This window comes from Carlito syrichta, unplaced genomic scaffold (genome assembly GCF_000164805.1).
Source record: "Carlito syrichta isolate Samal-C Ts95f unplaced genomic scaffold, Tarsius_syrichta-2.0.1 Scaffold316213, whole genome shotgun sequence".
Taxonomy (NCBI): domain Eukaryota; kingdom Metazoa; phylum Chordata; class Mammalia; order Primates; family Tarsiidae; genus Carlito; species Carlito syrichta.
The window spans coordinates 307,891-317,459 of NW_007260309.1; the positions used below are offsets into that span (position 1 = coordinate 307,891).

At 42.4% G+C, this 9,569-nt stretch overlaps 1 pseudogene; it reads right to left on the reverse strand.

Annotated features, from left to right (window-relative positions):
* Positions 1-8,253: 8,253 nt before the first annotated feature.
* On the reverse strand, positions 8,254-9,567 carry LOC103276507 (annotated as a pseudogene).
* Positions 9,568-9,569: the final 2 nt, after the last annotated feature.

Genomic DNA, 9,569 nt, shown 5'->3' on the forward strand with positions numbered 1-9,569 from the left:
AGGTCTGGGCTGCGCCTTTGGGCCCCCGACACTGCGCGTCAGGACGGAGTGGGCGGCGCGAGTCTCAGGCTCTCGGGAGCGCCCCGGCCAGAAGGCGGAACGAGGCCCGCCCAAGGGCCCTTGAAGACCGGCCCGGGAGGCTGCTGTGCCCGCCCCGGGCGGCGCCCACGCACTCGACCACTCTCAGGGACGGCGGGGTGCTGGTGCCCCGCACAGGCTCTCGGGACGGCCCCCGCTGCCGGGCACAGGACAGCCGGGGCGAGGCCCAGCGACCTCGGCCGCTCTCCCTGGCAGGAATGATCTGGAAAGTGGGGCTCACGTGGGAGCAGCCATCTCAGTGGCCCCTCCCTGTCTGCTGCGCTTCTAGAGTTCAGGTGGAGGGTGGCCGTTATCTCTGCTGAGCTTTTTGCTAATACCATGGCTTCTTCAGGAACAAACTCATGACCACAACAAAGTCCATCAGGCACTTCCACTTGTAAAACATTTCTCCTGCAACAATGCCAAACCTGGGGTGCTTGGGGCAATCCCAGGAGAGAGGCCTCATGCTTGCTGCGAGTGGTGGGCAGGTCCAGGGGAGACCAGAAGGCAGCCCTGACCCCTTTCATCGTGGTTTCAGGGCGGATCCCCCTTCTCCTTGCTTAAATGTCCACAACAGCAGTGAGCTTGATACTCCCTAGTCTGTTCTGACTGTGAACACTCAATTTTAAAGAGGCAGTGATGCCCACGAGACACGATGCTCTTAATTACGGAAATATCATTGCTGGGATACTCTGTTGAATACAGAATATGCCAAAAGCACGTAAAATAAATCCTGCTGCCTAGGAAAGAGAGGGCTTAGTTTTGTGCTGATGCTGTCTAGTTTTGTCTAACAAAAATGGACAGTGAACCCAAGGCTAGGTTAAGATTTTCCACAAAATAAGCTTTAAGTTCTTTATAAAATCTGTTTTTAGAAAATGTATTTGGTGAAATCTACATACAGTGAAATACGAATATCCTAGCTGTTTTTAGTTTATTTATTTTTATTTTAAAGATGTAGGCTACAACTCAGGGTGAGGTATACAAATGGTCATTGTATAGGTAAAGTTTGGACCTCACTTTGGTCCCCACTTCACCTGGTTTGAGATCAGGTACCTCACTGATGAAGCATGCCACCCCCGCCCTGGCAATTTCCTCCTACTGCCAAATCCTTTCTTGTAGTATGACGGTAACTGTTCGGGGTGTTCTCTGACGAGCATGACTCAATTCTTCAGCTGACCTGGGCCTCACAAGACACCAGGGCTCAGCTGCACCTCCAGTGTCCCTGTGGCCAGCCATCACTGGTTAGGAAGCAGCCTTGCTGATATAATAGACTCTGAGATGTCCTTGGTGTCCACTGGGCTATCTGGTCTGGGTCTGGAACTATCCATGATAGAAATCTGGTCACTGTAATGGTCGAACCCAGTTTTTGAAGAAACCTTAACTTTTCACATGACTTTTTACTGTAGAGAAAAGTGTGTCCTTCAATTTGCAAAACTTGGCTCTGTCTGAAGGTCACAACTCCAGTTTATCTGATTCTAGTCTAACAATCCTTGGTAAGTTCTTTTTTTTTTTTTTGAGTCAGAGTCTCACTCTGTCATCCAGGCTGCAGGGCAGTGGCACGCTTACGGCCACCCCAGTGTTGACCTGCTGGGCTCAGGCAATCCTTCCACCTCAGCCTTCCAAGTAGCTGGAACTACAGGCATGCACTGCCATGCCCAGCTAATTTTCTGATATATTGTAGGGATGAGGTCTCACCGAGTTGCCCAGGCTGGTCTTGAACCCTGGGTTCAGGCCATCCTCTTGCCTCAGCCTCCTAAAGTGCTGGGATTACAGGCTTGAGCCACTGCGCCTGCCCCTTTGGTAAGTTTTAAATCACTGACAGACATGCGTAAAGTGTTTTGTCCCTTAGATGGTCAGCATTCACTCCTTTCACACTATAATTAAATGTTCCACTTCTGGTCACAAAATTATTTCAATATTTCTGATTATTATTCTTCTGGCTATTTCTTGGATTTTTTTAGGTACTGATTCCTATGATTCCTCTCTATTTATGTGTGTGTATTTTAGTTGGAGTCTCATTCTGTTGCCAAGGCCGGAATGCAGTGACAGGACCACTGCTCACTGCAGCTTTGATCTCCTGGGCTCAGGCAATCCTCCCCCTTCAGCCTTCTTAGTAGCTGGGACTACAGGCACCACCACACCCAGCTAATTTTTTAAGTTTCTATAGAGACGGGGGTCTGTGTTGCTCAGGGTGGTCCTGAACTCCAAGGCTCAAGCAATCTTCCCACCTTGGCCTTCCAATGTGTTGGAATTTAAAACGTGAATCACCGTGAGTGGCCTATAATGAATGTGTCTATGAACATTCATAAACAAGTTTCTGTGTAGACTTACGTTATCATTTCTGCTGGACATGTACTCAGGAGTGGAATTGCCAGGCGATAGGGTAACTCTGTTAATGTTGCAGAAACTGTCAAAATATTCTCTGAATTTGCTGCACCATTTTATCATCTCACTAGCACTGTGTGATGGTTCTGATTTCTCCACATCCTCACTGATACTGACCTGTCTTCTTAAATGCACCCACACTTGTAGGAGTAAATGGCTATGTTGTTGTGACACTGACGCTCCTTTTCCTAATGAATAAGGATGTCGAGCATATTTCACGTGCTCACTGAGCAGTTGCATTATTTATTCCTATATCCCTAAGTACTGTCATTACTAATGATTAAAACTTTCTCTGACAAAGTATTTTTGTCTAAGCTTATTAACTTATAAAAATTTACATTGGTGAAATATGATTTATTCAATCACTATCCTGTCTCATTTAATTATTAATGTGTTAGATGATATTAATCAGTTTTTGTATTGGTGTAACATGTTTATAAAACAAAGCATTCAGTGATTGTGTACACTTATATACTAATTTATATACAAATCAATGAAGATTTTTGTAGAAAGTATATGATAACCACACAATTCTTTTCATAGCTTTTTTTTCCTGATCAATAAAACAGATTTAAAAAAAGAGTATCTAAATCTTAAAAGTATGTTAAAAAAAAAAAAAAGGGTCATTTAAAGCAATAGGAATATTTGACTACTGTTTCCAAATTTTTTTTTTGTTTTTGAGTTGGGGTCTCACTTTGTCACCCAGGGTGGAGAGCAGTGGCATGCTCGTGGCCACTGCAGCCTCAACCTGCTGGGCTCCTGCGATCCTTCCGCCTCAGCCTTCCAAGTAGCTGGAACTACAGGCAAGTGCTACCACACCCGGCTAATTTTTGATTTATTGTAGAGAAGAGGTCTCGCCAAGTTGCCCAGGTGGGTCTCAAACCCGTGGCCTCAGCAATCCTCTCACCTCAGCCTCCCAAAGTGCTGGGATGACAGGCTGAACCACTAAGCCCTGCCCAAATATTCTTATAACAGTTTTGGTAGTCTGTGTTTGGTTTTTTTTGAGTTGGAGTCTCACTCCTGCTGCCCAGGCTGGAGAGCAGTGGCACACTCATGGCCACCCCAGCTTCGACCTGCTGGGCTCTGGTGAGCCTTCGGCCTCAACCTTCCAAGTAACTGGCACTACAGGTGTGCACTATTATGCCTGGCTAATTTTCTACTTATTGTAGAGATGAGGTCTCATCAAGTTGCCCAGGCTGGTCTTGAACCTGTGGGCTCAGGCAATCCACTCGCCTTAGCCTCCCAAAGTGCTGGGATTATAGGCTGAGCCACTGAGCTCAGTCGGTAATCTGTATTTTACAGAAATCATTTTTCTAATTTATTACTATAAAGTTTATATTAGTCTCTAAGGGCTTTAAAAAACTATTAACATTTTAAGTGCTGTTTATTCTTAATAAAATTTAATTGTGTCTTATTACATCTTTCTCAACATTGTGCTAGCTTAAGTGTATTTTATCTTTAACTTTTAATTTCTATTATATCCCATGTAATACTTGTTCTACATTTTAAGCTTATGACACATTATTTGCACATAGCCTATTCTGCTTTTTATAAATTCCAGAGGTGGACATGTAGTACCTGGATTGTCACGCATCTTCTATTCTAGTTACTGAATTTGCAGCTATCTTTTTTCACCTAAATACTCGAATTAAATGCAGTATGCAAATCTCATATGAAGGATTTCCATTTTTTCTAAAAATATCATTTTTAAGAATGTTGCAGCTGAGCATGGTGGCTCAGCCTGTAATCCCAGCACTTTGGGAGGCTGAGGTGAGAGGATTGCCAGAGCCCGGGGCTTCGAAACCAGCCTGAGCAACTTGGTGAGACCTCGTCTCTACAATAAATCACAAAAAACTAGCTGGGCATGATGGCACACACCTGTAGTTCTGGCTACTTGAAAGGCTGAGGCAGAAGGATTGCCTAAGCCCAGCAGGTCGAGGCTGCAGTGGCCGTGAGTGTGCCACTGCATTCCAGCCTGGGCAACAAAGAGTGAAACTCCAACTCAAAAAATAAAAATTAAAAAAATAAAAATAAAAAGTATACAACTGACCAGGTGCAGTGGTTCAAGTCTGTAACCGCAGCACTTTGGGAGGATGAGGCGAGAGGATTGCCTGAGCTCAGGGGTTCGTTCGAGACTAGCCTGGCCAACTTTTTGAGGACTCATGTCTTTCATAAATCAAAAAAAAAGTTGGGCATGGTAGCACACGCCTGTAGTTCCAGCTACTTAAAAGGTGGAGGTAGAAGGATCGCCTCAGCCCAGCAGGTCAAGGTTGCGGTGGCTGTGAGTGTGCCACTGCATGCCAGCCTGGGTGACAAGAGACTCCAACTCCAAAAAAAGATCATTGCATGATTTTAACTTTTAATATTTTAAATCTTTTAATATTACATTTTAGAAATATTTTACCTATTTGGTAGCAAAGCTTCACTGTTTGATTAAAATATTCACGTTCATTAAAACTCTCTTCAGATAAATATTTGGCAGGCTGCGCAGCACTTTGGGAGGCCTAGGCGAGAGGATTGCCTGAGCTTGGGGGTTCTAGACCAGCCTGGGCAACTAGGTGAGACCTAATTTCTGCAATAAATAAAAAAATAAGTCAGGCATGATAGTGCATGCCTGTATTTGGAAGGTTGAGAAGGATTGCCTGAGCCCAGCAGGTTGAAGCTGGGGTGGCTGTGAGTGTGCCACTGCACTCCAGCCCAGGCAACAGAGTGAGACTCCGACACAAAAAAACAAAAAACAAACCAGATATAATTATTTGACTGTGTGCTGAAAAATGTGATACAAGGCTAAGGTTCAATATATGTCAATCAAATCAAGCTTCTTTGTTGCACTGTTGAAATTCAGGAATTATCAATATATTTTATGTTATTTAATGATATTTATAAAAGATCTGGTTATGTTTCCACTATGGTCAAATAATTGCCCACTTTTAATGATTTCAGAAAACTCCTGTGAATACAAGTATATGCCAAGAAATGGGACCATGACCTTCCTGCCCAGATGTCTTCTCTACTACTTCACAGACTGTAAACGGTGCCTGGATACATTCTATTTCCCAAAGATCAGCACGTGGGATTCATTCTGCCTCTTTCACCAGAAAGGCTAGTTAATATTGCTAAATTCTACCTTTGAAATGCTACAAAATTCAGTTGGCTTTTTTATGTTTCTCACATTTATTACCAGTGTGTTACATTCTAATTAAAATCTCAGTGTGATTTTTGTGCTCACATTGCCCCACTCAGGAAATTATTTCCATTTTTACCTGAAAATGTTTAAATAATATTTTACTCTCCTACCACAAAAAATCACATTTTAAATTAAAAAATTTTAACCTATCATCTATCAATATTTGGATGTTTATCTATTTACACACATCCATCATCCATCATCCGTCGACAATCAACCTTTTTGTAGAGAAGAGGGCTTGCTTGTTGCCCAGGCCCCCCAAACACAAAAAAGCATCAAGTTCACACAATCCAGAGGGATTTTCTACGAATGAACTAATTGTTGAACCAATAATCCATAAACTCTTCAAGAGGTGTAAACTGTTCCTCCCAGCAGGTTCCAGGAAGGGAGCACAAAGGTCATGTGAGCATTTTGCCTGGCTTCAGCCATATAGACTGTTATAGACATATAGGACATTTGAATATAATGTAAAGATTATTAGAAACATTCCGTCAGCACATTGAAATGTTACCTCATAATCCAGTGCCTTTTATGCCAGAAACACAAGAGAGATTCAGCACCTGGGAATTCATTAATACAATAAGTCACATTAATAGAATTCATGAGGCTGGACGCGGTGGCTCAAGCCCGTAAACTCAACACTTTGAGAGGCCAAGGCGAGAGGATTGCCTGAGCTCAGCAGTTCAAGACCAGCCTGGACAACTTGGCGAGATCTCATCTCTACAATCAATTGAAAGAATTAGCCAGGCATGGTGGTGCACACTTGTGGTTCCAGCTACTTGGAAGGCTGAGGCAGAAGGATCGCCTGAGCCCAACAGGTCAAGGCTGTGGTGGTTGTGGGTGTGCCCCTGCACTCCAGCCTGGGCAGCAGATGAGACTCCAACTCAAAAATAAGCTAGCCGGGCATGGTGGTGTGTGCCTGTAGTTCCAGCTACTTGGGAGGCTGAAGCAGGGCAGCCTGAGCCCAGCAGTTTGAGGCTACAGGGGCTGCGTGTTCCACTGCACTCCACCCTGGGTGACAGAGTGAACTCCTATTTAAAAGAATTCAATTAATAAAGAGTTAGTGTAAAATATGTCTGAATTACATAAAAATGTTAAAAATAATACATAATTACATGTTTGGGAAGATTCCATAATACCATAAATCAATAATCCTGAAATCAGTTTATAAATTCAGTTGGACACTGACATAGATACTGTGGTCTGGATATAGAAATTTTAATGCAAGGGCAAATAGTTGAGTCAAAAATCCATAAAAAGTCTGAAATGAAGAACAGGGTGACATCATATAAAATAAGAACTTGGAAAGTAGTGTGGTGATTTTATTTTATTATTTATTTAGAGTTGGAGTCTCAATCTGTCACCCAGGCTGGAGTGCAGTGGCACGCTCATGGCCACCACAGCCTCAAGCTGCTGGGCTCAGGCAATCCTGCCTTATCCTTCCAAGTAGCTGGAACCACAGGCACACACCACCACGCCCGGCTAATTTTTTGATTTATTGTAGAGATGAGGTCTCGCCAAGTTTCTCAGGCTGATCTTGAACCATTGGGCCTATGGCTATCCTCTCAAAGTGCTGGGCTTCCCAAAGTGCTGGCAGTATAGGCAACAGCCACTGTGCACGGCCCACGGTGATGATTTTAAAAAGACTGTGAAACCAGGGGAATACAATTTTTAAAAAGAATAAGACATATAAAAAATGCACTTTACAATAAAAGCAACAGTGGTAGAAGAGAAGACATGACCTTGCTGTGCTTCACTGGAGACCAAAGTGCACTCGTACGCAGAGAGGACTTTGCGTGTTTCCTTCCTGCAGGTCCTCCTTCTCACCCATGTCAGGGAAAGATGACTGAGACCTCTGCAATGTGCAAAGTCTTGTGGTCAACACCTGTGCACTGTTAGTCCTTCAGCACAAGCTCATTCTGTCAAGTGTAACCAGTATTACATGCAATGGATGGCTCATCACATTTTAAGAAGTTAGTGGATGGATAATGTTGTAAAAACTAGATAATTCTGCTGTTAGTCATTTTGGAAGCACAGAATTTGTCAAATATTTTTTAAATGTGTGGACTACTCTTTTATTATGTCTAAATATTTTAAAATTTGATGCTGTCAAGGACTATATGGTTTCTGCAGTTCAATGTTCACCTTGATTTGATAGTCCTGTATGAAGACTTTTACTCTTGTATTTTCATTTTATCTTCGAGCACAAAAATGACTTTTTCCTTTTTAAAGTGTTCTTTAGAAGCTCCTATTGATAATAAAAATCTTTTGTTTTTCTTTCTGACATATTTTATCCTTATTCTTTACACATATTTAAGTATCCAATTTTAGCTTTAATAATAACTGCTAGCTTTAACAATAACTTCTATCAGTATTACTCATATTTATTTCTCTATTTCCTGGGAATATATAGGTTGTAAACATCTCCTTGCTGCTTTTAGTTTTTCTTTTTGTTTACATTTATGATTTTTTTGTTTTTTTCAGGGCAGAGGTTTATTTTGAACTCCACTGCCTTTGTAGAAAAACTCAAAGTGACATAGTAAGAAAAATAAAATATTAAATGAGAATATGTCTATAATCACTCCCACGCTCCAATCCTTTTCCTAGCACTGTTGCTGGGGTGCATCAATCCCGAGTACTCTGACTTTTGACTTATAATGATATTCCTTCAGATATAATTTCATAGAAGGAATTGGAAGGGCATCTATACCATCGTAAGTGGTATAGTGACAGAGAACTGTTCTGCATATCTGCTGTGGGGAAAAGGGGAAGGTTCGAATTAAAGGGGTGGATAGCAGTGGTTCAAAGAACATACAGGCGCTTGGGGCTTTATAGTGTTCTAGGAGCCCAGTAATGTCAGGAGAATGAAAGACACAAGGACCATGTGCATCAAAGCTAAAGTTGTGATGCCACTGTTCAATTCTAGCAAGAAGTGAATGACTGTAGCGCCTAAAACTAACAGAGAATAAATAGTCTTCCTGTGCTGAGTCTCAGAGTAAAAAGGTACTGGTACTCTGGTTTTCCTTTGAGCAGAGCTTCGGCTGCATATTTATCCATAACTCCCCAATAACATGGAATGTTATTGATCTGAAGGAGGTCTGGTACAAGACAATGGACATAATTAATTTGGGTGTGATACTTAGGAGGTGTTTCCAACTGCAGGATTTCATCATCCAATTTCCATTTGGGTTTGTTTCTTTTTCTGGAACTTGTGCAGAGTGTTATAATTTCATCATCTGAATCCATAACACTATCTTCTATACTGTTATTTGAAACCAGGTTCACTGCAGAACCAGCCATAGGGCCTCCTCTACACAAAGCATTGTTGGTGGTTACGGCACAGGGCTGAACATTGGTATGTGAGAAACAGCTCATATCTTCTTCCAGGCTTCTTCTTTGTTTTAGCTGATCATCCCTCAGCTCACTCTGAGACAAGTTTGTGCTTACCCACTCATCTGACTTGGGGTTTATGGGGGCAGTATGTCGTTTGATAAAATGCCACCTAAGGGCTAAATCTGATCGAGGTGGGAAAGGACACATATCTAGCATGAGCTCACTGATATGAATTTTCCTTTTAGATGGAAGCCCTGGAGAGTGCCGACTGCTACAATTCTTTATTGGAAAACACTGCCCCACAGCATCTTGCAGTTTCTGTTTCAGAGATTGGCCTAAAAATCTATGCCCACAGGAGTGATCTAAGTCCAGCTCAATGGACGAGCAGCTGTGCTTCCTTTCTTGGCTCCTTAGAGAAATTTCAGTTTTCTCTACAGCATTCACTGACTCAGCATCTGAACAACTCTCTTTTTGGACCAAGATAACTTCTTTCCACTCCACACATAGCCGTCCTTTCTGTTGGCACTTCTACTTCGACTAGTTTTGGGCCTCACATCTACATTTTTACTATTATTTTCTGCCATTT